General features: G+C 38.0%; 1 protein-coding gene across 1 annotated transcript in view; it reads right to left on the reverse strand.

The window, feature by feature from the left end:
• Positions 1 to 17,215, reverse strand: part of Xkr4 (XK related 4) — a 410,235-nt gene that overhangs the window by 131,106 nt on the left and 261,914 nt on the right. The window lies entirely within an intron of this gene.

Raw genomic sequence — 17,215 nt, forward strand, 5'->3', positions numbered from 1 at the left:
TTCTCTCTCTCTCTCTCTCTCTCACACACACACACACATACACACACACACACACACACACACACACATACACACATCAATTTCAAAAACTCTATGGAAAGCAGCATAAAGACTTGGGATACATAAAGTATATTTCTTGTTATTGTATTTTTCTATAATGATTTATCTTTTGAGTATTAAGTAATATCTGTCCTTTTGGATTTTCTGAATGGATTATGCATAATATGGTTACATGAGCATGGCTAGGCACTTTCTAAGTAGTCAGACTCTATACACAGGCCATTTTTGTTATTGTTGTTATCTTTTAACAAATATGCCAAATGTTCACATCACAGGTAGAATGAGTTTTCAGAACAGTTTGAAACTATGAATAGTGCCAGGCTAACCTGCCCTGGCTTTGTGTAGCTACACAGACATTATTGGTAAGCTCACTAAGTGATGGAATAGTTATTTACAGTCTGATAAGATATAGTAGGATATCCTAAGATGTCATCAAACTATAAGAGTGAACAATTTAGCACTTGTGAATTATTTACTTCTGGTACATTCCATTTAATACTTTTGAACCATGACTGACTACAGGCAACAAACTCCAGGAAGAAAAAACAACATAGGTAAGAGAGTTGCTGCATAGCCAAAGTCCCTTCTAAAAAATTCAAAGCTTACACATCATATCATATAGCAAATACCTGAGGCTTTGGCAGTTATTAACAATATTTTTATATTATGTAAAGTGGCATATGGCATCAAATAACTTTCATATCTAGGATTCAATTTTGTAATGTCTCAGTGGCTGGGATTTTTCTTGTCCTTTTCCTAATGTCATATTTAAGATCCCATGGAGTCTGCCTCTGTGGTGGTCCTACTTGGCTGTGCATATCTGTTAAGTACTAGCTAGTAGCTCACTTGCCTTTGACAATATGGCCTAGGAGGGGCAGGGCATGACCATCTTTTTTGGATGCTCTGTGAGTGCCCTTCTTCTATTCTAATTTGCTGATCCACTTCCACTCTTGATGTTTTGTGAGTCACCACCTTACTTGCTCATTCCCAAGATTGCCATTGTTTTTGACAAGACTCTTGGGTTTAGCACCTGTACTTTCTCTGTTCTGAATAAACTTAGATCACTTGAGGGCAGAAACACTGCATTCTCCTTACCAATCTTCCTTCTTCCTTGGCAGAGCCTCTATGCCATTGCCTGGCAGGTAGGGGAACAACATGCTTTTTCTGGAATGAACTCCTGTTCTATCGTTGAGGTCCTGAGATGACAGATGACCCCAATGTGCCTCAGTGTGCATTAAATTCTTGCCTTTGGGTAAGCTGGGACAAGGGAGACCAGGGCATGATTTTCTCAACTGGCTGAGAGCTTCAAGGCTTGAAGGAGGAGATGGGCCAGCTCATCTCCCAGCATTGTATTATAGAAGTTCTTCTCCATAAGTGTAGCCATGAAGCCCTGATCTGCTTCCCAAATGGGTCCCCTACTTCCATGGTAACAGTAGCTGTAGTGTGAGAAGAGGAAAACTATAAATACCCACCCAGAATGGAGCTTCAGCAAGCTACTGTGTGGATTCACCCATACCCAGTGAAATACCCAATGTCTCCAAAAATGCTTACTCATTTTATAAAACTAAGGAGCTGCATTTGGAAGAAGAGTTCTTCTTGAATGATTTTATCTAATCCTGATCAACTCTTAAACACACCATCTTCAGATACTATAGTATATAGTATTTGTGCCTTCCTAGCCTTCACAATGTGGATACAGGTCTGTGCTTTGAACAAAAATTTTGTGATATTTGCCAGTTGGGTATATTTGCTAATAAACCAGATTTATTCAACTTTACCACACTGTGTATGGGCTATCACTTTTAGAGGAACCAGTCATTCTGTCCCTGGCTTTTCATGGTTTCTGGACAAAATGGATGTACTGTCATCATGCCCATATTCCTCATTGCCAATTTGTAAATGTCTCCTAGATGTTTTCCTATCTCTCTGTTTTCAGAAGCATATCTGTTTCAGTCAGGATAAACTTTCCATGAGTCCTTCTTCTTCAGTGGCTCAGTGAAAAAATAAGCAAACAAAAAAGCACAGAGCCCTCACTTAGAATTGACATCTCTTGTTTCAATTTCCAACTTTTAGCTGTTCTTTGCCCCTTTGAGTATATAAATACATGTACCAGGGCTGAATGTGTAGCTTAGCTAATGGAGGGCTTATGTTACATCCACATAAAACCCTCAGGCTCAGGATGCTGAGGCAGTAGGGCCAGGGGAGGTCAAGATCATCCTTGGCTATATATGGAGTTTTGTGCAATCTGCCTCTAAAAGCAAAAGAAAGAGTAAGACACACACACACACACACATACACACACACACACACACACACCAGAAGTTCAAATTTAAGTTACAAACACAATGCTTTTAGAACACCTGTCCACCCCACTTCAGTACTATAGCCAGGATCTGACAAGTTCAATATATCAAATGAAGGAATACAAAATATAAACAATACACATGATGCTGCCTTATACATTTATCCTAGCATGCATTGACCTTTCTTCCAGAAAGTGATAAATAGTTTTCCTTGCATGGTTTTCTCAAGTGGATTCAGCCTAGTGCTTGTTCTCTAGAGTCTATGCATCAGCTCTGGAAGCATGGTCACAATCTGTCTCTAATCCTTGCTTGGAAGGATGAATGATGCCCTTCCCATTTTATATCTCTGTATCCAAAATCAATGCTATAACATCAAAGACTTGTGGGTTTGAGCTGCAAATTCTCAATTGATGTGTCCCTCACTAGTTACCTATTATAGCACAAGCAGGAATGTAAGACTAATTAGTAAGTGTTGTCTCTGGGGTCACATTTCCTGAATATAAACCCTGGTTCTGCTTCATTTCTTCCTGTAACTTTAGACAAGTTGCTTTATATAAATGAAATTAGGATCCCAAAATACCTTCAAAATTTTCTCATCCAATTCAAATTTACACAATGGGGATAATAATGAAACTTGGTGAGTATTGGAATAACTAAATCAGTGTATTAATTATATCATAATAGGAACAATGTCTAAAATTTTCACTTTAGTTAACATAATCTTAGTAAATTCCAAATTATACTTCTAAGTTTTCTATAATAAAAAAAATCAGTTAAAGCAAAGAATTAAAAATCCACATCAAAATTTCTTGTTCATTCAAACATGAAGAAGACATACACAAAATCCCTCCATATCCTGTTCTATTGAAGTGGTTTAGCCTCATTGTTCCTCTCCTAGACATGTCCCATGCCTATACAATCTTCTGTGTGAGCCAATAATCTAAACCTATTCTAGAGGCTTATGATTCATAAAAAGCTTCTTCAGGCCACAATTACTACTGGGAAGATCAAAAGCTGGATGAACACACTTGTTTGTTCCACCTGTTTTAGCTGAACATTTGCTCATCTATTCATTTACTTGGTCAGTATTTGTTCTAGTCTGGGGTTTATATTTCTACACATTTTCTATCCTCCTGTGATTGAGCCAAATTATGCTCATTTGCTAATAAACAACTTTATATACCTAAAATCCCAGTGGCAAAGAAAAGAGACTATTTATAAAAAGAATGAAAATTCTATCATTGTTGGAAACACATGGATCTGGAAGACATTATCTCACATGAAATCAGCTAGACAGAGAAAGAGGTTATTCTTACTCCTGTGGAAGTTTTAAAAGTTGATTTCAAAAGAAATAGCAGAATAATCTTTACTAGATTTTAAGACAAGAGACTGGAGAGGTTAGAGAATAGATCTTAACTGTCAATACCCAGTTAAAAGGAGTAATAAGGTCTAATGTACAGCACACCGGGTGACTATTTCACAATAACATATATGTATTATAAGGAACAAGAAGTGTTCACAATTTCCAAACATATAGATGTTATACATTTTTGTATTTTTATCAATTTAATTTTGAGAATTTCATACATTAGTGCTGTATAATATAAAATAATTTTATATTATTTCACTACCCTGTTAATTTCACATTCTGGGTACCCATCACTGCCTCCCAAACTCTTAATCTTATAAAAGCCAAAAGATCAGGATGTCTGCTATTAGACATTATCCTACATACAAGACAAAAAAGGAGTACTCATGGCATCTCAACAGTGCAGCCCCCTAAAGAAACCAGGACAGTGGCAATATCAGGTGACATGCCAGTGTAGATGGGAGAAATCTAAGGACTCATCTGGAAATGAAGCACTATAGGCAACTGATGGCTGCTGGGAAGGGAAGTTTATTCTTCTCTAGGAAAAAGTCTCCTGATAGGTTACTCTATCCTCTGTGGTGAGTCTTAAACACATGTACACAGGAACTCCCTCAACTGACAGGATGGACTTACAAATGTGTAGATTTATGGGATGCTAACCATGCTGATTTGATCATTCCACACTGTATATCACACTGTAGCTCATAAGTGCACAAAACTCTTATACTTGCATTTAAAATGTTAAGAAAGAAAGCATTAAGAAGTGGGATGTTTGCCTAAGACATAAGCTGGTAAAACTTGCTATTAGCTGGTTATCCAAACGACTCATTGGAACACAGCAATTTTGCACAAACCAATTACCCACCCTTTGGATGCTTCATGGACGGAATCAATACCTAATTGAAGATTTCTAGAACTGAAGTTCTGTCTTCCATCTGCCCTCTTTTTCTCTTCCCTTTTAATGAAGCCACTGCAGTGACCCTGGTGACATTAAGAATCATCTGACTACCTTCATTGCTATACTGTCCAGAACAAACTGCCTCAGACACATCAGCCAAAGTATGTTCACCCTCCAGTAACTCAGTGTCATCTTTATTCTGTTTCCAGAAACCTACCAGCTTGCATTTTATTCTTTGGAATATATTCGTAACTGCTTTAAAAAAAAAGTGGTTATCTGAAAATAAATGCTACCACTTATGTAATGGTGTCATGTTCAAAGTGATCTTGTTCCAGGTCAGTGACTTCCTCCACTGGAAGGAGGAATTTCATTAAAGACCTCATTGGAATTCCATTAAAGACACACCATAGCTTGAGTTCTCCTAAAATATCAAACGTCAGCATTAGCCAAATAAAATGACCTCCCTGGAGGTCTAGGATGAAGCAAGTTGACAAATGCATCTCCAGTAATGTCAGGAAGAATTGCAGAATAGTTCTTTACTAGCAGTATTCAGAATTTGCAAACTATTTACATTTTTGAGGTACTTCACCATGGGAATAACACTTACCAGGAAGATGAAGCAAGTGTCTACTTCTGACTCTGGTTTGAACTGTCCCCTTGTTCTGGTCTCTAATCCTCTGAGTCTCAGCTTTTGTTTGGGAAAGGTGGATAAGAATCTACATTACCCATGTGCTAGGATGAAGGCTGTATGAAATGAATACAGAGCTTCAAAGAAATGATTCAATAGAAATGTTCTTTGTTGGGCCTCCACTTAGCTCAGCATTTTATTAAGCATTCACAAAATAAACCATAGTTAAAAATGAAGATACTCTCTTATTGATACCAAATTATTTTCCTTTGCCTTGGCAACAAAACATATAAGATTTCTAAGTTGAGAGAGCCACAAAGAAAGATAAATTGCAATCAATAATAAGATGGGAAAATGTAAGAGCTAAGATCTGAAATACAGAGAGTAATTTTAACTTTTCATTTACTCACAGAGCCATCTTTTCAGCCCTACAGTTAATTTTTCTTAGGTAGATATAGGATTGCTTTAAAGTTGAATATTGTTAATACTAAATTCACCAAAAATGGAGATGAACAGAACATTAGTAATATGCTTGTGGCTTGAAGTAAATAACATTTTATTTACTTCGAAGTGTAGGCTTAGAGATGGCCTAATTTGACTGTTTTATCAAATGTATATATTTACTTGAGCGTCTACTTTGTGAATCGATAGTAGGCTCAGTGGTGGCACTAACAAAGGTAGACTTTGAGGCCAACAGCAGTGAGGAGGTAGAGAACTGGATTTTCCTTTTGGTGATATAGTTTAATTTCTCTGTTTATATGAGCTTAAATCTTGCATAGTGTCTCACAGTGAATCACTTAGTAGTTCTGTAAAAACAGTAAAAATAATAGATGAATAAAATAAAATAAAGCAAGAATTCAAATATCCTCCATGCTTATGTTATCTTATAGGTTTGTGCAAAGAGATATCATAGAACCCACGATGAAGGGATTTCATGAAGGGATTTTTTTCTTTCAATATTTAGAATAAATATATATTTTCTTTATGATTTTGATTTTGATTATTATAAGGCTAGTTTGTACTATCTGTATGGTACTACCAATATTTTGCTAATTTCTGTTATTATTACTTTAAGGCCCCACTCAAGGGAGTGAACATCATTTGCAGCTAGAGTTTTGATGACATCAGGCCTTTGACTCTGTTTTCCAAGATGGATTTAGTGCCAAGCATCCTGCCCTTTCATTTAAAAGTGTACCAGACTTGATTGTCCCACAGGGATGCTTGGGCATATTCTGAGAGAAAGGATGTTGCCAGAGTCCCTCGTTTAGGCTCTCATCAAAGCATATAGAGCATTAAAGCAAGGGCAGAGTTCTTACACATACAGACATTTCCCCATTAAGCTGTTACTTGAACAGCAAAAGGATACCTGGATAATGTCATCTGAGTCAGATTAGGTTTGGGGTTAGTGCCTTAAGGTACTTGGCCTGGTAATGAGTGACCTTAGTGCCCATAGTACTTGAGGAAGTTGTGGATATTGGGAGCACTGGAGAGGATGAGAAAATTGCCCCACTTTTCAATTTGATGCTCAGTTTTAGGTCTCTTTCAGTAGAGAGATGGAGAAAAAGATGGAGAGGAACAGGGACAGGGATGGGGACAGGGAGAGGGACAGGGACAGGGATGGGGACAGGGAGAGGGACAGGGATAGGGATGGGGACAGGGAGAGGGACAGGGATAGGGATGGGGACAGGGAGAGGGGCATTCTGTCTTGCAATGAAGGAAGCAGGCAGCAGGAAGAGGCGGCAGGGCACACTACTCTTGGGAAGAGGCTAAAAAGCTGGCAGGGGCAAAGAAAGTGCAGCCTAATTCTGGGTTCTTCCTCTGGTCTGAGAGACTAAGTAAGGACCACAAGAACACAAGTCTCATCTCCAGAAGAGGCTATATGAGGATTGACCAAGTGAATGTTGAAAGACTGTGTTTCTGGACTTTAAGTGGTTGAGGAAATAATAGCAAGAATTTGCAACCTGGTTGCACGAGTTAAAAATCATCTGTATAGCAAAGGAAACACAGAGGTAGAGTACAGAATGGGCGAATATGTTCTGATGCCAGTATATCTGATATCTAGAATACATAAAGAACTTCTAAAAATCAACAGTTAACTCATCCAACAAATGGGCAAAAGTGGGATTTAAAAGGACAATTCTCAAAGGAAGAATCACCAATTTTCAATAATAATATAGGAGAAATGTAGAACATCTTTAGTAATCAGGGACATGTAGATCAAAATTACACTGAGATCTTGTCTCACTACAGTCAGAATGTGAACCATGGAGAAAATAAGCAACCAAGTGCTGATGACTGTGAGGATAGCTTGCACACTATTGGTGCAAATGTTCCTCAGTGAAGCTACAATGCTTCCCTGGGGTGCATTGTGAGAGTCATTCTTAGCACCCCGCTAAGAATGAAATTATGTCACTGGTAGGAAAATGAAAGGAAATAGTGAACAGCACATAAAGTGAAATAAGTCACACTCAGAAACATAACTACATCATGTTTTTTTTTCATATTCAGTATTTAGAATTTAAAATACTTGAAAGCAGAAGAGACAATGAGAAGGACACCAAGCTGGGTAGTGGGTGGAGAAGGCAGGAGAGGGTATTAGGGAGTGAATGAAATAGAAGTTCTCATGTATGTGTATAGTGAACCTCATTACCTTGAACAATGAGAAAATGCTAAAAGAACAGAAACAGTAAACAAAGATGAGGACATGTATGAATCCATGGTAGAAACTAAGAAGGAATGTTTCTGTGAAGCATTTCCAAGTGGCTTGATGATGAACCTGTCATACAACTGTAATTAATTCTTTCTTTGGTAATAGGGGTGAGGGTTAAAGATGCAAAACCTGACTTTATCCAAGGCACATTTGAAGAGCATGAAGCAAGATGCCTCGTGAATACATTACACTGCCTGCTTACACTCAGAGGAGGTGAAAAGTCCATCAACAAAGAGAGGAAACGTTGGTCACAGACATTCCCTCTGACTCTGTGGCTGTAAGCCCTCTTGATGACTTTATATTATCACCCTTTTGAAGGAATCTCTGCTTGTCTGCTCATCAAACAGTAAGGGTATCTCTGACAGATTTATCTGGAACATGAGGCTAAATCACAGTGCTGGTTGATCTGGGCTGACTAATTAGATGATAACTGTCAGGGGTTCTGGTTTTTCTGGTTTTGCATGCTTACGAGACCACTTGTCCAATACAATTAGCTCAGCATTGTTGTATTTGATGTGACATGTCTAAATAGCTGGGAGTTTTTAAGCCATGGGGTGATTGGAGACTTGAGCAGTAGTATGTCTTTCTTTCACAGGTGCAAAAACAGGCATTGTCCCCAGTTAGTGATGCTCACTCTGTGGCTTCGTCCTGCTGAGACTTGGACTCATTGCCTGGAGTCTATTTATTGCCATATTCTACTTCCCCTCTTTCTCTTTGTAAGTCAGTTTTTTTTTATTGCAATGAGTAGAAATAAGGTCTACATGGAACTCTAAAAAAAATAAAATAAAATGAAACACAATGCCCTTCAACTTAAAGAATTGAGCATTACTAATATCTGTGAGGCCTTCCTTTCTGTGTCTCAGCCCCAGGGGCAGGTCTACTTTCCTGAATTTCATATTAATCATTCCCTTGTTTTGTCTACAGCAAGCCACTTCTCTTGATTTTCAATATTTCTTTTATTGTGAGAGCCAAATGCACAGATGTTCCCTGAAGCACAATGGATATTTTATAGCTCTAATATAAGATAAGAATTCTCAAGTCATAAAAACAGCCAATTAGGCTTTCAGATCAATCTTCCACTTGATCTGCACATTTTACCCACCAAGCGTCTCCAGCTCTGAGATGATGCCATAGATCTTGACCATTAATGCTTGCTTTCTGGCTTATCCACATAGCTTGATAATGTAAATTTGTAAAAATAATGAACTCCTCCAGGAAATTATTTTTCCCCCTCTTCATTTATTGCATTATTTTGTATCCCACATTTTAACATACTGTTGTTTCAAATCCAGAGCACACTAACAACAAAAATCCTTTGCAAGCATTAACACTGCTCAGAGGGACAAACAAAAACACTTGTACACCAGCACTGTCGGTTTTAATTTCTATTCCCCAGTGAAGACAAAATTCTGATTGGTACCATGGCAACATGTTGCCTCAAGCCCTGACTAGGTATTACTCCATGCAATCTTGCTCACAAATTCTCTTTGTAAGTGTTAAGAGAGGTGTGATCTGCTCCTGGAACTCACTAAATTAAAAAAGGCTGCAGAAAAATTTAATTAGCATTTGCAGAAGTGCAGTTCTGGGCTTGAGAATATCAGATTACTGCTTATCTTGCCCCGCTGCAACCCCCCTCACTTTGCTTCAATATCTCTTCCAAGACACCTGCCCTGTAACATACACCTTGCTATCCCATCATTCCACAAAGGAAACTATCCCATCCTCCACACAGAGTGGTGGAGGAGAGCCGAAGTTCCCAACAAGGTCTTTTGACTCTGAACTTGCTCTCCATGAAAAGATGAGGAGGGAGCATGGATTTATGTCTTTCATTCTCCAGGGTACAGTGACAGTGGGAATCAAGTGCCATTATCTTCCTATGTTACAAATATTGTGCTTTCTCTTTTATGCTACAGAATTAGTAGTGTATACCTGGAATTCCAGGTACATATGAGCTTCTGAGCAGGGGATGGGGTGAGGAAGTGGAATGAAAATACTCACTTTCCAGGATTGACTCTTTGCATTCAGGCTGTGTATTCACCGAATATGTCTAACACAATGAAGCCATGTTTCAACCATCTCAGAACTATATAAATGATATTAACGTGCACAATAAATATACCAACTAGGCAGTGAGGAGTTAGTTTCCATGTCTAATGTAGTAGAGGCGATATGTTAAGCTTTTAAACTTTTAGGAAAAAAGGTACAACTTTTCTGTTCTAATAAATGTATATTCTTTCAAAAAGTATTAAGGCTAAACAATTTCATGCTAAAAATATAAGTCAGCACACAAGTGGCATTTTCCTGGACATTTTTGAAGTTTTCAAACCCTGTGGGATAATTTGTGTTAAAAAGTCAAGAACACAACAAAATACAGTGGTTGGCTCTAAGGGCATGGGTGACCTAAAGCCAGACAGAAAGCTCTGAGGAAGGCCAGTTAATATTTATCTCAATTAATCAAAAGGAATTCAAATTTGTCTACATGCATTTAATAGAGAACTAAAATGTCAATTAAGAAATGTGTTTCTTAATGAGTTTAGAAACACACCAAGGGCTCTTTTCTTCTCCATTTGATGCTAGAAAGAAGGGAAAATGACCCAGGTGAAATGAACCCCTTCCAGACATCCACATGTTTAGATTCTTTTGTAGCCATCCTAGGACAGTGTTACTTTTTCTCCATTATAAATGGTGCAGAGTTTTGGAGGTCAGTCCCAATGGGCTCCACATCAACAAAACACTCCTGTACCCTAAGACTCAGATAACATTTCCAAAGAAGAAGCCAAAAAGCTCTAAGAGTTAGCAGCAGAAGAAGTTGGCTGTGAGATTATGTCTCCTAGTAACATTAGAAGCTACACTCATAAAGTCTGACTAATCTGACTTCCCAAATATTAGCTGAACAAGGACACCAATAGATGTACCAAAAATGGAAAGGGAAAAGCCCATGAGGTCTCAACCCTACACAAAGAACTGAGTAAAGCCAGAAGCAGGAGAGTTGGTATTCCACAGAGAGGGGCACATCAAATTGTTGTTCAGTGTCAAATGGTCAGCCCTGAAAACATATAGAAGAAACATTTTACAGATTGAGGAAGTTATACTTAGGAATATGCATGTATATATGTATATGCACACAATAATAATTAATGAAAATGGGGTCATGTATTTAAAGGAGAACAAGGATGAGGTATACAGAAGGGTCTGGAGGGTGAAACGGGATAGAATAAATATTGTGGTCACATTATAACCTCAAATATACTTATAAAATGTTGGAAAATAAATAATATAAAATTTCTATTTTTAATAAATTTCTATATTTAATAAATTTCTTAATTATTACACGTGCACAGGTCAACAGGAATGAGTTCATCCATATTTTTTATATAACCATCACCACCACCTACCTCTAGATTCTTCATTCTGCAAAACTGAGATCACTCCTGAGCAGTTCACCCTACTCCACCTTGACAGGCTGGGGCAACCACTGTCTTCTTCCTACTTGAAGAATTTCCCTCCTCTAAGTAATTTAGTGAATGGAATAAATGAAAGCAATGACTACATAGTCATTGCTTGCTGCAATTGGCTTGTCCACTTAGCATGCAAGGCTGTGTGTGTATGGGTTTTCATCCCTTTGGCGCTACTGAGGCTTGAATCCATGGCCTCCTGCATGATAAGCTGGATATCTACCTCTGAGCCATACCTATGACCCTTTTTGTTGAATGTGTATTATATTTCATTGTGTGGATTCGATAAACCGTGCTTATTTATCATCTACCAGTGGATGCTTGGGTTGCCATAAGTGTTAACTAGTGCAAATAATCCCTACGAAAATGTCTATGCAGATGTCTTTTCCCGACCTCATTTTTAAGTTTTTGAACAAAGGCCTAGAGACAGCATTGTGACACAATATAGATTTCTCTGGTGGGTGCATCATTTTATAATCCTATCAACTCTCTGTCAGTGCTTCAACTCTTTAACAAGCTCCCAAGCAACTGTTTTTGTGTAGGACACTCTGTTTTTGTTGGTGTCCATGCTAACATTGCAGGTGAAAAGTATGCCCCATTGTGGCTTTTATTGCCTTTCTCTGATGGCTGGTATTGTTGAAAATTTTTCATGAGCTTACTGGCCATTTTTATACTTCTATACAGAAATACCTCTTCAAGGCTTCTGTTCAGTTTTGAATTATAATGTGATTTTTTTTCAGTTTTTGGTTTTTTTCAGTTATTTTTTTTTCAGTTATTGTTGTTGAAACATTGAAGGCTTCCTTCTCTGACTCCCTTCCTATGTTTGGAATTTATGGTATTTATATTACTTATTTCTTTCAAAAATATAACACTGCTGTTTAGATAATTCAATTTTCCTGTCAAAGAAACAAGACTATTCATGGTTAATACAAGCAGGCTATGAGGTGACTGAACAGATGAGAACTGACTGACCTACAATGTGTTTCTCCATATGGAGGTCCTGTCCCACCCTGCAGGATACAGCAAACTCCTCCTTACCCAAGCCCCAAATCTCACTTCCAACCCATAGCATTGGAGTTATTTAAGTACTGACCTTCAAGAAAATCACTCTTGGTGTTTGATTTGAACACTGTAATTTTCCCTTTGGATGTACATTTTTTCTTCCTATGAATTTGCTAGTTCCCAATTCTCTTCTGTGGAAGATAACGGCAAAGGAATCTTTCTGGTTAACCTCTTTAATCTTACGACAGGGGCTCTTGCACTGATTTGTATGTTTCTGTCCACTGCTAGGCTACAAACCCTTTAAGCATGTTTAGCCATCTTCACTTTCTAACATGTAGCTCAGATATGTACACATGCTCAGTAAATGTTTTCAAAGAAAATGAACATAATAATTAATGAATATTTCTTTCAGCCCTAGTTAAAACACAACAGTTTATCTCTGTAAGGTATGTTGCTGGACCCATGAAACAGAATTGTTCACAGGATGCTTGAGCTTCCACAGGACCAGAATCAATGCTTCCTGCCTCCCATGTGAGAAGCACTGGGTCTGGGTAAGGGTACAAAGCTCCCGGGACCCTGATTTCTCATCCGGTATTCCTCTAAGCATTTTTTTTTGTTTGAATTACTTCACTTTTTCTATGGGCCCAGTATTCCCACTTGACTGGCAATCTCCAGCCTTGAGTGGTTTCAAATACACATCTTCTATATTCACAAAACATTACAGTGTGAAATATATGTCAAATGATTTTTGTAAAAGTTTCACTTTCGCTTTTCTAAATTTATTTTTAAGTCTTTGAAATAGTGTTTTGTATTTATGTATTCAGCTATTTATTCCAAAGCTTTATGCTAAAATTGCTTTCTACTTACATTTAGGAAATATGGTCTAGTTGGTTTAAACTTGAGTTTTTAAATCCAAGGTTTTAATAACAACAACAATAAATCTGGAAATTCCAGCCTTGGCTGAAAGCTTGAGCTATGGTTTAAATCTGGAATTTCCCCAAAGGCCTATGTTTTTGATGCTTGGTTCTCAGCTTGGTGCTAATGGGAGCTGGTCAAACTTTTGATTGCTGGTGCCTCATGGAAGGTCACTGTGCATGTGTCCTTGAAGGAATCAATGTTCTTTTCTGTTTAATTTCCTGTCACTGTGTGCTGAACTAGAGACCTCTACCTTGGTGTTCTGCTGTCTTGTCACGAGTTCAAACCATTGAAGCCAAATGGCCAGGGCTTCAATCTTTAGTAGCATAGGTCAAAACAAATCATTGTTCTTAAATGAATCCCAGTTATTTCTTTATCATGAAGGAAGCTGCCCAGCACATCTCTAGGATAGAAATGCAGCTGTTCCCATACTGCCTTGGGTACTGCAAGCCTTATAAAATTCTCCCAGTGTTTGAGCTGATAATATTATGGATGCTTGAGAGCTTTTGGAATTTTCGAGTTTCCCCAGTCTTTTCCTACAGCTGAGCTGTAAGCTGTGGAAACTGAGAATTATAATGGAAATGCTGACAAAGCCTTAGTCAGGCAGCACCCAGCAGGCCTGTCCCTCCGCAATCAGAGGCTCATTGTGAACTTTGAAGAGTGAGTCTCCGCGAGATTTTATACTAGCAAATGTTCCACATACTGATGGAATGAGTTGCTCTCTCTCTCTTTCTCTCTCTCTCCTTCCCTCTCTCTCCCTCTCTGACTCTCTTTCTGCTCTCACAAAGTTTTATGTGCAAGAAGTTTTCTTCTTAAAAAGATCTCTTTTATGTAAGTCATAGGAAATTATCTATCATGAGTGATATGCTTTATCTCTGCTGAGTCATCAGAAAATTAGCTTGCAAGTACAAAAAATGCAGTCTAACCTCAAACTATTGAATAAATGAAACATATTTTTATATAGGGGGTTACATTTTTTGGTGTAGCAACCAGGATTTTATGTGAGTTACCCTCACTCACCCACCCAATCATAGTTAGGTCAAGAAATTATGAACATATGACTGCCTGAAGTTTCATTAAAAAAACCAAACAACCCTCCCCCCAAAAAAAACCTACTTGAACAGATAATATAGCAAAACATTTTTGAATTTCTAATTAGGTTGATTTCACCTGCCTTTCTTTTTGTCCTCACCCAGCAAACATTTGATTGCTATTTACAATGGTTATTTTCAGCATTTAGAGGTGGTTGGTATAGCACATGGGTATTCACTCAAAATAAACAACAAACATCGGCTCGAAGTTTGAGATGGTTAGAGGTGAAGTAAATGGAAAATAAAAGTGGGATTCTGATTCCTTGAAAGCACCAAGTGCTAAAACACTATTTCAATTTCCTTTACCAAAGAAGTCAGCCCTGGTTTTGTACATTGCTGATGGCACATGGCCTTTAGTTGTCTCCTCTTTGTCCCAACAAAGTTGAAACAACAGACTGGTCACTTCTTCCAGGACCCTTCTCTACCACAACAACACACGCACTTGGCCAAGTTGTGCACCACAGCTCTGTCTAGCACCCTGCACCTGGACACAAGTATTTGCTCACGTATTAGAAGCAAGAAAAGAAAGGAGAGAGAAGGAATACTGAGTGGAAAAACACCAAGATTTGTGCTTGATTATTGGAGATAATTAAGAGAACCTAAAAATAGCCTGGCCTCTTATTTCATATTATGCTCAAAATGATTCAAATTCAGAGCTATTCACAGCTGTGCTGGGGGCTGATAAACCACACAGAGTTGATTTGAAGCACTTGAATCAGTGATAAGCAGATGCAGCCTTTTTCTGTTCTGCTAAGTATAACTTGGGTGGTATCATGACTCAGACACTATGGGATATAATAAAGAGATCAATAATATCATTACTTATCCTTTATTCTGCCAAAACACTTAAGTAGAATAGAAAAAGTGACCCCCAGACCTCACAAGCTTTATGAGACTAAGATTTCAAAGTGATTGCTGGTAAGTCTTAGAAATTGTAATGGATGTATGTATTGACTTAGCAACAGAGTAGTAGTTTACTATTTTATTGATTTATGTTTGATATCTCCAAAATATCTTGAGGCATTGGGCAATAAAACATTACTGGTTCAAAAAATTCAAGGGGCTAGGGATGTACTTCAGTTACAGAGGACATGGCTAGCATGCACAAGGCTTTGATCACTAGAAGCACTATACAAATAAATATTAAACACGACAAGAAAATAGCTTCTGGTGGATAATCCTTGCCATTAGACAGATACTTCAAATGTTAGGATTCAATCCAATTTTGTGCAGTAAACCTTCTCGATCTCTGGTACTTTGAAGAGGCTATTAGCCGAATTGCTCAATAGACACATGCGTGCACTGAACCCATGGCTTCTCTCTAACTTTCTTTACTCTGCCAACTTTTCCTTATAGCGCATGCTTCCCCCCTCTCTTGCTCTATAGTAAAAACATATTAGTTATTATTTGCAACTCAGCTGGAATTCTGGTCTTTGCACTAGAACTTCTGTCATTACGTCAACATTTTCTGATTTTTTTTTTATTTAGATAAGGTGCAATACTTTCCTACTTCCTAGCCAAAAATCAAACAATGAAATAGCCTTTTGAAAATTGTAAACACATGCCAGGATTCTTCAAGCCAACACATACGGAGTGTCCTTGGTGTTCAGGCTCTTCCCTGTTGTCTTCACTTCCATAAAGCTTGCTCTTCAATGTGGGTGATAGAGAATGTTAATAACACACACACACACACACATACACACACACACACACAAGGATATACTTCCAAGTGGCTGTGGAGAAAGTATGATGGCATCTATTGGTGAGAGAAGGGACCATATGTTTTCAAAGTAACTGTTGATATCAGCATTAAATGAAGATATGAGAAGGTATGAGAGTAATAGCATGGGAAAGGACTAGCCAATGAAAACCTCCACTGAGGTGGCAGACATGGCCTGTCTAAGGAACAGTACATGGGTGAGTATGGGAAGAAAGGAGTAAGATGGAGTTCAGACAAGAGCATATTTCTGGTTGGTTGTACTATAATGAGGAATTCTCAACGAGTTTAAACAAGGGCCTAAAGGGAAAAGACTACTCATAGCTTCTGTGTAGCATGCAGAGTGCAAAGGTGGTCCATTGTAGAGCACAGTGCAAAGGTGGTCCATTGTAGAGCACAGTGCAAAGGTGGTCCATTGTAGAGCACAGTGCAAAGGTGGTCCATTGTAGAGCACAGTGCAAAGGTGGTCCATTGTAGAGCACAGTGCAAAGGTGGTCCATTGTAGAGCACAGTGCAAAGGTGGTCCATTGTAGAGCACAGTGCAAAGGTGGTCCATTGTAGACTACAGTTGGGTTGTGTTTGGGACTAGAGTATTATTGATACTGATGGTGTAGGAGAGTCAGATATAGATAGAATTTTGAATGTAGAACAGACACAACTTCTAAAGGGACAGATTAAGAGGTGAGTGAGGATAAAAAGAATCTTTTCTTTTAAAGTTAATTAAAATGAAACCGAAATACTGCTTGTTGATAGTATTAAGAGAACTCACGCCAAACTTTGCTGAGAATTTGAAATAATTTCATATACAGGTTCCTATTGCTGCAAAAATTGTCACTGTCACTGTACAAAATGATTTGGCATTGTCTTCTAACATTCATTGTATATCTGATGACTCAGCAAATTCACTATTCACTATTAATATTCACTATTAACTGAGTAGAAATATGCAAAGAAATGCATGAGGACATAATGACATATGTAGTGGTAATAATTATAATACTTCTTTTTTTTCTTTTAGATATTTTCTTTATTTACATGTAAATTTCTCCATTCCCAGTTTCCCCTCC

The sequence above is a fragment of the Mastomys coucha genome, unplaced genomic scaffold (genome assembly GCF_008632895.1).
Source record: "Mastomys coucha isolate ucsf_1 unplaced genomic scaffold, UCSF_Mcou_1 pScaffold14, whole genome shotgun sequence".
NCBI classification, from domain to species: domain Eukaryota; kingdom Metazoa; phylum Chordata; class Mammalia; order Rodentia; family Muridae; genus Mastomys; species Mastomys coucha.